Source organism: Chamaea fasciata, unplaced genomic scaffold (genome assembly GCF_029207755.1).
Source record: "Chamaea fasciata isolate MVZ Bird 193981 ecotype frontalis unplaced genomic scaffold, bChaFas1.0.hap1 SCAF_3, whole genome shotgun sequence".
NCBI classification, from domain to species: Eukaryota; Metazoa; Chordata; class Aves; order Passeriformes; family Sylviidae; genus Chamaea; species Chamaea fasciata.
Genome location: NW_027094088.1, coordinates 56,557 through 67,943, shown reverse-complemented (window position 1 = coordinate 67,943; position 11,387 = coordinate 56,557). Strand labels below are relative to the sequence as shown.

Genomic DNA, 11,387 nt, shown 5'->3' with positions numbered 1-11,387 from the left:
GGACTCAAGGACTAGAGAACACACAGTGAAAATCAGGGGTACAGCCTAGGATACAAGTCAGAGTACAGGCATCCCGGCCCTCACAGCGCTGCTGCCAACACCGTTTCCCTGAGAGCAGGTGCCGGCAGCAATCCTAACGCAAGACAAGGCCAGAAGTCCTGAGAGGTGCAGGCAGTAGCCCTAAGCTAGGGCCAGGCAGGAAGTGACAGTGGTGGGGCAGAGTCCACAGGGTTGAGGTTCACCGGGGATGTCCACCCTGCGTTCCTGTCCTGCTCTAACCGGGGATGCTCACAGCCCTAATGGAGGCCACGGTGGGTGGGCTCGGTGCCAGTAATGCCTCTAAGGCTTTGGCGCTGCGAGCGTCGGCCTCCGAGCTCAGCTGAAGCACGCACGGGGCCCGAGGGCCCGGTCCTGCTTAAGAGACGGTGAGTAGCAGAGCTGCTGGGTTTTGGCTGATGTGCAGCTAAGATTATGCTTTGATATTTGATTTTCTTTATCGTAGCTGACTAGGAGACAGCAGCCCAGTGACGGGAGGAATTTTTCTGAGGGAGAGGCGGCCTTCTTTGGCGCCCGGCGTGGATTCACCTCCCCAGACATTTGAGAGATAAGTGGAGGGCTTGGAGCCACAGAGGGGATGAAAGCGGGGTACCAGGGCAGGGGTCAGCGGGAGGGATTTTTTTGAGTCGGGTTTGGAGATGGGGATGTCCCAGATGTGACCCCTTAGGCTACGTGAAGGAAAAGTCTCATTTTTCATGTCAGTGCTGAGGTGTGCAGGGCAGAGCAGTCCTGGTGTGTGTTGTGTCACTTGTCTCTTGTGCACTCTGTCTGTTTGGTGTCTTGTCTTTTCCTTTAGTCCTTTCAGGGGCCTGTCAAAACCCCTGGCGTCAGTCTTAGCATTTCTGATCTCTGTGCTCCTCAGCCAGGTGCCTTTGTCTCAGCTGCTCGGACACTCATCAGAATCCATCTCTCTTCACAAGCATCCAGTCCGATGCCTTTTCAGGTCTTGTTCTGAGCTGTACTGACAGCCGTGCACCGCCCTGATCCATTCCGGCGGGTTAGGTCTTGTGAGAATGCAAAGACAGGTGGAGGATTCTGACCGTAGGATTCTCGGGCATCCATCTCTGCGTCTCTTGGGATAAGTCATCCCGATGGCATCTTGTTCCTGCAGGGTTCTCTGAGCCTGGCCAGCTCACCTTCCGTCTTACCTCGGTCATCTCATTCCGAGTTCTCTGGACCCTCAGGGTCGTTCTTCTTGCCCAGAGTTTTCTGTCCCTGTTGCGTCCCCTCGTTTGTCCTGTGCTGTGTCACGGGTGTTGGTGTGTGTTTGGCCCGGAGCTGCTCTGCCTTGCTGCTCAGTCTGGGTGTAGGGGTACGAGGGTAATAGTCCTGGGGGCTTGAAATTTGTGATGTGGGGTGTGGTTAGACTGTAGAGGGTATTCCTAGATTGCCACAAGATGTCTGGAGCTGTCAAGGTATCCTGCAGCACTCTGACTTTTGTCCTGACTCTGTTTCAGATGCAGAGAGATGAAATCTGTGGCAGAGCCCCCCATCCTGGGTGAGGGGGCTCCCCTGAGAAGGTCAGTCCCTGTTTCTGTTTGCAGGGGAGGTGTAAATGATGGCTGTGTTACAGCTCTGTTCTTTGTCTTTATTTTTAGGTGGTGAAGCCGGATCTCAGCAGTCAAGCTGACGTGGGCGAGGTGAGCAGTGACGGGTGGACAGAAGCCGTTGCTATTGTTCAAGCCTCACTCGCTGGTGCAACTCTAAGCCTCCGTTATTGTGCGTTTTAGGGAGTCCACTCGCAGGAGGCCGAGCTCCCCTCTCACCAACGGGACGACAGACCCGCGTCACCTCACCCGTGAGCCCTCCGGGAGCATTCCAGGAGTCTGTGATGGAGCCTTGATCTTCTCCTTGTGAAGGCCCCATCCAGGTAGGCTTGGATAACGGCCGAGGAGTTGAGGTGAGTCAGGGAGGAGAAGGAGGGAGGGTCCCCTCAAGTTCCAGCGCTGCCACGTCACCTTGTCTGCTCTTTACCCAGGCAGACCCTGCGACGCCGGCGTTGGCCTCTGAGCGCAGCTGAAGCGCGGGGCCGAGGACACAGGCAAGCTTAGGAGACGGTGAGTAGCAGAATTGTCGGGTTTTGGGTGATGGGCTGCTAAGATCACGCATTCATGTTTGGTTTTCTTTGTTGTAGCTGACTAAGAGACAACAGCCCGGCGACAGCAGGAGTTTCCCTGAGGGAGAGGCGGCCTTCTTTGGCACCCGGCGTGGATTCTCATCCCCAGACGTCCAAGAGATAAGTGGAGGGTTCAGAGCCACAGAGGGGATGAAAGTGGAGTGCTGGGTCAGGACTTGTCAGGAGGGGTTTTTGAGTCAGGTGTGGAGATAGGGATGTCCAAGATGTGCCAATTGAGAGTACAGGTGTACCAGCCCGACCCCACCCCTACCCCAGACCCGAAGGAGTAGCCCTAAAGACATGCCCGTTTCCCTGAGTGCAGGTACAGGCAGGAGCCCTTATGCAGGACAATGCCAGAAGGCCTGGCTGCGAGGTGCAGGGCTCTAAAGAAGTTGGGTTTAGAAGGGGGGAGGTGTAGCCACACACACAGAGGCTGAGGTAAAGGACTCAAGGACTAGAGGACACACGGTGAAACTCAGGGGAGCGGGCTAGGATACAAGTCAGAGTACAGGTGTAGCGGCCCTCACAGCACTGCTACCAGCACACTTCCCCTGAGAGCAGGTGCAGGCAGCAGCCCTAGTGCAGGAACACACCAGAAGCTCTGACCTGTGCAGACACAGTCAGGCTAGGGCCAGGCAGGAAGCGATAGTGGGGAGCAGGATCCAACAGGGCTGGGGATAACGGGGGTTTCCCGCCCCACCCACCCTGGGATTCCCTGTCTCTCCGCAGCCGGTGGAAGTGCTCCTGATTCCCTCTCGAGGCGGCGGTTGGTAAGGCTTCGTGCCTTTTGCCACCGCAAAGAGTTCGGCTCTGTCAGCCTCTGCCCTGTCTCAGGGCCACGTTTCTTAGGGTAGGCAGGGAACAACTGTGGATGTACCTGTCCTGCGTGCGGGACAGCTCTTGGGACCCTAACGGTGCAGAGCGTCCCCGGCTGCAAGGTCTAGGGCTCTGAAGAAGCAGGGTTCAGAAGGGGGGAGGTTACAGTGATACACACAGAGGCTGAGGTAAAGGACTCAAGGACTAGAGAACACACAGTGAAAATCAGGGGTACAGCCTAGGATACAAGTCAGAGTACAGGCATCCCGGCCCTCACAGCGCTGCTGCCAACACCGTTTCCCTGAGAGCAGGTGCCGGCAGCAATCCTAACGCAAGACAAGGCCAGAAGTCCTGAGAGGTGCAGGCAGTAGCCCTAAGCTAGGGCCAGGCAGGAAGTGACAGTGGTGGGGCAGAGTCCACAGGGTTGAGGTTCACCGGGGATGTCCACCCTGCGTTCCTGTCCTGCTCTAACCGGGGATGCTCACAGCCCTAATGGAGGCCACGGTGGGTGGGCTCGGTGCCAGTAATGCCTCTAAGGCTTTGGCGCTGCGAGCGTCGGCCTCCGAGCTCAGCTGACGCACGCACGGGGCCCGAGGACCCGGTCCTGCTTAAGAGACGGTGAGTAGCAGAGCTGCTGGGTTTTGGCTGATGTGCAGCTAAGATTATGCTTTGATATTTGTTTTTCTTTATCGTAGCTGACTAGGAGACAGCAGCCCAGTGACGGGAGGAATTTTTCTGAGGGAGAGGCGGCCTTCTTTGGCGCCCGGCGTGGATTCACCTCCCCAGACATTTGAGAGATAAGTGGAGGGCTTGGAGCCACAGAGGGGATGAAAGCGGGGTACCAGGGCAGGGGTCAGCGGGAGGGATTTTTTTGAGTCGGGTTTGGAGATGGGGATGTCCCAGATGTGACCCCTTAGGCTACGTGAAGGAAAAGTCTCATTTTTCATGTCAGTGCTGAGGTGTGCAGGGCAGAGCAGTCCTGGTGTGTGTTGTGTCACTTGTCTCTTGTGCACTCTGTCTGTTTGGTGTCTTGTCTTTTCCTTTAGTCCTTTCAGGGGCCTGTCAAAACCCCTGGCGTCAGTCTTAGCATTTCTGATCTCTGTGCTCCTCAGCCAGGTGCCTTTGTCTCAGCTGCTCGGACACTCATCAGAATCCATCTCTCTTCACAAGCATCCAGTCCGATGCCTTTTCAGGTCTTGTTCTGAGCTGTACTGACAGCCGTGCACCGCCCTGATCCATTCCGGCGGGTTAGGTCTTGTGAGAATGCAAAGACAGGTGGAGGATTCTGACCGTAGGATTCTCGGGCATCCATCTCTGCGTCTCTTGGGATAAGTCATCCCGATGGCATCTTGTTCCTGCAGGGTTCTCTGAGCCTGGCCAGCTCACCTTCCATCTTACCTCGGTCATCTCATTCCGAGTTCTCTGGACCCTCAGGGTCATTCTTCTTGCCCAGAGTTTTCTGTCCCTGTTGCGTCCCCTCGTTTGTCCTGTGCTGTGTCACGGGTGTTGGTGTGTGTTTGGCCCGGAGCTGCTCTGCCTTGCTGCTCAGTCTGGGTGTAGGGGTACGAGGGTAATAGTCCTGGGGGCTTGAAATTTGTGATGTGGGGTGTGGTTAGACTGTAGAGGGTATTCCTAGATTGCCACAAGATGTCTGGAGCTGTCAAGGTATCCTGCAGCACTCTGACTGTTGTCCTGACTCTGTTTCAGATGCAGAGAGATGAAATCTGTGGCAGAGCCCCCCATCCTGGGTGAGGGGGCTCCCCTGAGAAGGTCAGTCCCTGTTTCTGTTTGCAGGGGAGGTGTAAATGATGGCTGTGTTACAGCTCTGTTCTTTGTCTTTATTTTTAGGTGGTGAAGCCGGATCTCAGCAGTCAAGCTGACGTGGGCGAGGTGAGCAGTGACGGGTGGACAGAAGCCGTTGCTATTGTTCAAGCCTCACTCGCTGGTGCAACTCTAAGCCTCCGTTATTGTGCGTTTTAGGGAGTCCACTCGCAGGAGGCCGAGCTCCCCTCTCACCAACGGGACGACAGACCCGCGTCACCTCACCCGTGAGCCCTCCGGGAGCATTCCAGGAGTCTGTGATGGAGCCTTGATCTTCTCCTTGTGAAGGCCCCATCCAGGTAGGCTTGGATAACGGCCGAGGAGTTGAGGTGAGTCAGGGAGGAGAAGGAGGGAGGGTCCCCTCAAGTTCCAGCGCTGCCACGTCACCTTGTCTGCTCTTTACCCAGGCAGACCCTGCGACGCCGGCGTTGGCCTCTGAGCGCAGCTGAAGCGCGGGGCCGAGGACACAGGCAAGCTTAGGAGACGGTGAGTAGCAGAATTGTCGGGTTTTGGGTGATGGGCTGCTAAGATCACGCATTCATGTTTGGTTTTCTTTGTTGTAGCTGACTAAGAGACAACAGCCCGGCGACAGCAGGAGTTTCCCTGAGGGAGAGGCGGCCTTCTTTGGCACCCGGCGTGGATTCTCATCCCCAGACGTCCAAGAGATAAGTGGAGGGTTCAGAGCCACAGAGGGGATGAAAGTGGAGTGCTGGGTCAGGACTTGTCAGGAGGGGTTTTTGAGTCAGGTGTGGAGATAGGGATGTCCAAGATGTGCCAATTGAGAGTACAGGTGTACCAGCCCGACCCCACCCCTACCCCAGACCCGAAGGAGTAGCCCTAAAGACATGCCCGTTTCCCTGAGTGCAGGTACAGGCAGGAGCCCTTATGCAGGACAATGCCAGAAGGCCTGGCTGCGAGGTGCAGGGCTCTAAAGAAGTTGGGTTTAGAAGGGGGGAGGTGTAGCCACACACACAGAGGCTGAGGTAAAGGACTCAAGGACTAGAGGACACACGGTGAAACTCAGGGGAGCGGGCTAGGATACAAGTCAGAGTACAGGTGTAGCGGCCCTCACAGCACTGCTACCAGCACACTTCCCCTGAGAGCAGGTGCAGGCAGCAGCCCTAGTGCAGGAACACACCAGAAGCTCTGACCTGTGCAGACACAGTCAGGCTAGGGCCAGGCAGGAAGCGATAGTGGGGAGCAGGATCCAACAGGGCTGGGGATAACGGGGGTTTCCCGCCCCACCCACCCTGGGATTCCCTGTCTCTCCGCAGCCGGTGGAAGTGCTCCTGATTCCCTCTCGAGGCGGCGGTTGGTAAGGCTTCGTGCCTTTTGCCACCGCAAAGAGTTCGGCTCTGTCAGCCTCTGCCCTGTCTCAGGGCCACGTTTCTTAGGGTAGGCAGGGAACAACTGTGGATGTACCTGTCCTGCGTGCGGGACAGCTCTTGGGACCCTAACGGTGCAGAGCGTCCCCGGCTGCAAGGTCTAGGGCTCTGAAGAAGCAGGGTTCAGAAGGGGGGAGGTTACAGTGATACACACAGAGGCTGAGGTAAAGGACTCAAGGACTAGAGAACACACAGTGAAAATCAGGGGTACAGCCTAGGATACAAGTCAGAGTACAGGCATCCCGGCCCTCACAGCGCTGCTGCCAACACCGTTTCCCTGAGAGCAGGTGCCGGCAGCAATCCTAACGCAAGACAAGGCCAGAAGTCCTGAGAGGTGCAGGCAGTAGCCCTAAGCTAGGGCCAGGCAGGAAGTGACAGTGGTGGGGCAGAGTCCACAGGGTTGAGGTTCACCGGGGATGTCCACCCTGCGTTCCTGTCCTGCTCTAACCGGGGATGCTCACAGCCCTAATGGAGGCCACGGTGGGTGGGCTCGGTGCCAGTAATGCCTCTAAGGCTTTGGCGCTGCGAGCGTCGGCCTCCGAGCTCAGCTGAAGCACGCACGGGGCCCGAGGGCCCGGTCCTGCTTAAGAGACGGTGAGTAGCAGAGCTGCTGGGTTTTGGCTGATGTGCGGCTAAGATTATGCTTTGATATTTGATTTTCTTTATCGTAGCTGACTAGGAGACAGCAGCCCAGTGACGGGAGGAATTTTTCTGAGGGAGAGGCGGCCTTCTTTGGCGCCCGGCGTGGATTCACCTCCCCAGACATCTGAGAGATAAGTGGAGGGCTTGGAGCCACAGAGGGGATGAAAGCGGGGTACCAGGGCAGGGGTCAGCGGGAGGGATTTTTTTGAGTCGGGTTTGGAGATGGGGATGTCCCAGATGTGACCCCTTAGGCTACGTGAAGGAAAAGTCTCATTTTTCATGTCAGTGCTGAGGTGTGCAGGGCAGAGCAGTCCTGGTGTGTGTTGTGTCACTTGTCTGTTGTGCACTCTGTCTGTTTGGTGTCTTGTCTTTTCCTTTAGTCCTTTCAGGGGCCTGTCCAAACCCCTGGCGTCAGTCTTAGCATTTCTGATCTCTGTGCTCCTCAGCCAGGTGCCTTTGTCTCAGCTGCTCGGACACTCATCAGAATCCATCTCTCTTCACAAGCATCCAGTCCGATGCCTTTTCAGGTCTTGTTCTGAGCTGTACTGACAGCCGTGCACCGCCCTGATCCATTCCGGCGGGTTAGGTCTTGTGAGAATGCAAAGACAGGTGGAGGATTCTGACCGTAGGATTCTCGGGCATCCATCTCTGCGTTTCTTGGGATAAGTCATCCCGATGGCATCTTGTTCCTGCAGGGTTCTCTGAGCCTGGCCAGCTCACCTTCCGTCTCACCTCGGTCATCTCATTCCGAGTTCTCTGGACCCTCAGGGTCATTCTTCTTGCCCAGAGTTTTCTGTCCCTGTTGTGTCCCCTCGTTTGTCCTGTGCTGTGTCACGGGTGTTGGTGTGTGTTTGGCCGGGAGCTGCTCTGCCTTGCTGCTCAGTCTGGGTGTAGGGGTACGAGGGTAATAGTCCTGGGGGCTTGAAATTTGTGATGTGGGGTGTGGTTAGACTGTAGAGGGTATTCCTAGATTGCCACAAGATGTCTGGAGCTGTCAAGGTATCCTGCAGCACTCTGACTGTTGTCCTGACTTTGTTTCAGATGCGGAGAGATGAAATCCGTGGCAGAGCCCCCCATCCTGGGTGAGGGGCTCCCCTGAGAAGATCGATCGCTATTCAAGGTGAGAGTCACACATTTCACATTTATTGGCACTCCAGTGCAGGCCACCTGCGTTTACAGCTTCAAACAGGTGAGTCCCTTGGTAACCCCCCTGGGCAGCAGCTGGAGCCTGCTCCGGGCTGGGCTGAGGGAGCAAACACTTGTGGCTGACACAGCTCCACACTGAGGGTGCTTGGGAAAACACCTGCCTTGTCCTGGAATTTTTTTTTTTGAGCTTTTGACAAGGTTTTAATCATCACCTTGGTAAAAATAAATGGTAAGGACTGAAAACATGAGAGGCTGGCAGGTTATACGCACGAAAGACAACTTTTTTTTTCTTAAATATTTGTGCAGCCTATATCTTAATTTTGAGACTCTTTTTTGGTCAACTTTATTGTAAAAACCCCTTATTTTCAAGTTAGCTGCTTCAATAATGAATTTGTTTTACAAATAGCCGCTAATGTCCGAAGGTTAAAGCACTAACACCAACATCCCACCTCTTTTATTTTTGCAGCAAAATTTTATCTTTACTAAACTTGAAACTTGATGTTTTTGCAGGTAGTAAGTTAAAGAAGGTGTTTATCTGCCCATCACTGATAGTCAGGGTCATGAAGAAATTGCTCTAGTGTTCTAAAATAAATGCAGATTTTTAGGCCTCTCCCATTCTCTCTGACTAGCAACATGTGAATTGATTTTTGATCTCCTTTCTGTTGGTGTCTGTGGGTTTTAAGCTGCATGGAGAAGGTGTCTGTGGACATGGCACCCAGGGAATGGTGCTGGGAAGGGCAGGATGGAAAGGAGCTGCTCAGGAATCCAGAGCAGCAGTGGAGTGGGAGCTGGTGCTGCTGCCTCAGTCACACCCTCCTGGACAGTCTGTGCAGTGATAATATTCCTACTTTCCTTCCTGAACCTGGGGTTGGAGGAGAACACGAGTCTTGGCATTGATGGAAAGGGGAACTCGAGGGAAAAACTGCTGTTTGTGTCCTTAGAGAGCAGTGGGAAGAGCCTGGGAGAAATCCTGGCTGGCTGAGGGATCCTTGTGTCCCCTCGGGAATAAATCCCTGCGTCTCCTCAGCCCTGCTGGTTTGCAGTAGAGTTTGGGCACCTTTCGCTGCAGCTGTGGTTCTTAATAACTGGAAGTCCAGGGATTCTGGGCGATTCCCATAAGTTCTCCTGTTTTGTAGGAGCTGCACGGTGAGGTCAGCATTCTGAGGGAGGCCCTGGCACAGCTGCCAAGGGCAAGGAACGTGGAGCATCCCGGGGCTTCTCCCGCCCGAGTTTCTCCCGGAGCGTGCTGCGTGTCATGCCGGATGTTTAACCCGGGTGTGGGGTGTTCTCCTGCAGTCCCAGCTCTAACTGCTGCCCCCGAGCCCCGGCCTTGCTCTGTCCCAGCACTGAACCTGGCAGGTGGGTGTGCTTTTCCAGCCCTTGAATCCCACGGGCAATCCCAGATTCCCGGAGCTCCCCGAGGCACAGCCTGGCCTCCCTCCCTGGGAGCTGCACCTCAGTCTGCCTGGACCAAGGCCATCCTGTTTGAGACTTTATTCCTGTTGCTTTTCCTCTTGCAGGTAGTTGGCGAAAAGGAGAGAGCCAGTAGGAAGTGAAGCCACTGGAAGGCCTTATCCCAGTCCAAGGTTGGATGGGAGTAACTGGACCTGTTGAATTCCCACTTCCCTTTAAATCAGTGCAGAGGAAGCAGATTTTAAATCATCATTCCATGAACTTTCACCAACTTCATGACTCTTGCAAAAGTTTTCAATGTTAGAAATTCCTGAGCTTGTTTTCCAGGCAGGCTTGGATTTGGATGTTATTCCTTCCTTTTAATTGAAGGAATAACTCTGATTTTCTCTCTGATTTTAGTAAGGGAATATTTATTTATTCCAATTTTCCATCCTAATTGGAATTTTTGTACCTTGTAGAGCACATTTCTAAGGAAATTTACCCAATTAATGTTGGTAAATCAGCAATTGTCCAGCACCATCTCCACAAAATTCTGTGATTTCCCAAGAAAACTTTGAAGTATTTATTTGCCACGATTCGTCTCTTTGTAAAGTTCAATTTACTGCATTTTTAATTACATAAATGCCATTAAAACCTGAATCCAGGCCTAGCTGCTGTTCCTTGGACACAAGGGGCTGGTTCTTTCCTACCTTGGCACATTTGGATGTTTGTCCAAAATGAGCTTCCCACTAAAATAGAATTTGTTTCCAAGCAGAAGTGGGAATTGTCTAGAAAACCTTCTGTTCTGGGGGGCACTGGGTTTGTTTCCCTTATTGCTGCATAATTGAGGAAAGCCATGGCGCTTTTTTAGGCAGTGGCAGGAGGTGAGAGCTGCGTTTATTTAATTTTGTCTTTTATTTTTTGTTATTTTTGTATTTTTGTGCTCTTTTGTTGTGGTTTTTCATGTTGCGTTTTGTGGTTTTTCAAAGACTTTTTCTTCAGTTTTTTAATTTTTATTTTTTTTCTTTAGCTATTTATTTACTTGTTAAAACTACTTTTCGTTTTTTATTTTAATTTTTTGTTTAAATTTTTTTTCCACTTTTTTGTTACTTTGAAATTTTTTTCTTTTGGTATTTTAATTTTATTTATTATTTTCTATAGTTTTGGTTTATTTTTTCATGTTTTCTTTGTTCCTTTTTTTTTTTCCCCATACTCTTTCTTCCCCCGGGCGCCTGGGGGTTTGGCTGTTGGCAAGAAAGATGAGAAATGACCTCGGTGCCCGCTGGACGTCCGGATGTCATAGAGAGCGCAGTTGGCAAAAGCTCTGTATTTTCTGCTCCATAAAACTCCTGAAGGGAGAAAGCTGTGACCACCGTGGTGCCGTTTTTTCCTTCCCAGCCCCGACCAGGTCTCCTCCTACCCGTGCACAGTGTTACCAGCAGCAGCCTGCTGTCCAGGCTGTCGAGGCGTATTTCAGAGGGAGCAATAAAAACAAAGTAGACGTTTTATTTTGAACTCTCCGACCCTGCTTGTTTATTAGCAAAGAAATCCAAAACAAAGCGAACAAAAAAAGAAAACCCCCAAAATAAAATCCCCCGCAACCCACCAAAAAAACCCCATACAGATAGAGAAAATATGCCCATATTATCTAAATAAAGATTAAAACTTTACCCCTTAGAAAACCAGGCTCATTTAATTCAAATTAATTGTGTTTCTGATGTGTTAGGTTCATGAATTCATCTAGTGTAAAATATCGTTTAAAATATAAACAAACGAATTTAAAAAATAATGAAAAAGAAAAATAACAAAAAGTATAGGATATGAAAAATAATATCAATAAAAAATACACAATATATTATTACTTACTACACGTTTTATAAATATATTTAATATACATAATATAAACATCTATAATGTACATAATCATATTTAAATGAAATGTATTATTATTTATAACATTACATAATAAATTATTTTATATATAACTTTCTATATTTAATATCTATAATAAA

At 51.8% G+C, this 11,387-nt stretch overlaps 1 long non-coding RNA gene across 1 annotated transcript; it reads left to right on the top strand.

Moving 5' to 3' along the window:
• Nucleotides 1-7,869: 7,869 nt before the first annotated feature.
• Nucleotides 7,870-9,641, top strand: LOC136287558 (uncharacterized). Its single transcript, XR_010720171.1, has 3 exons — nt 7,870-7,957; nt 9,120-9,342; nt 9,504-9,641. It is a non-coding gene; the product is annotated as an uncharacterized lncRNA (long non-coding RNA).
• The last annotated feature ends 1,746 nt before the right edge of the window (nt 9,642-11,387 follow it).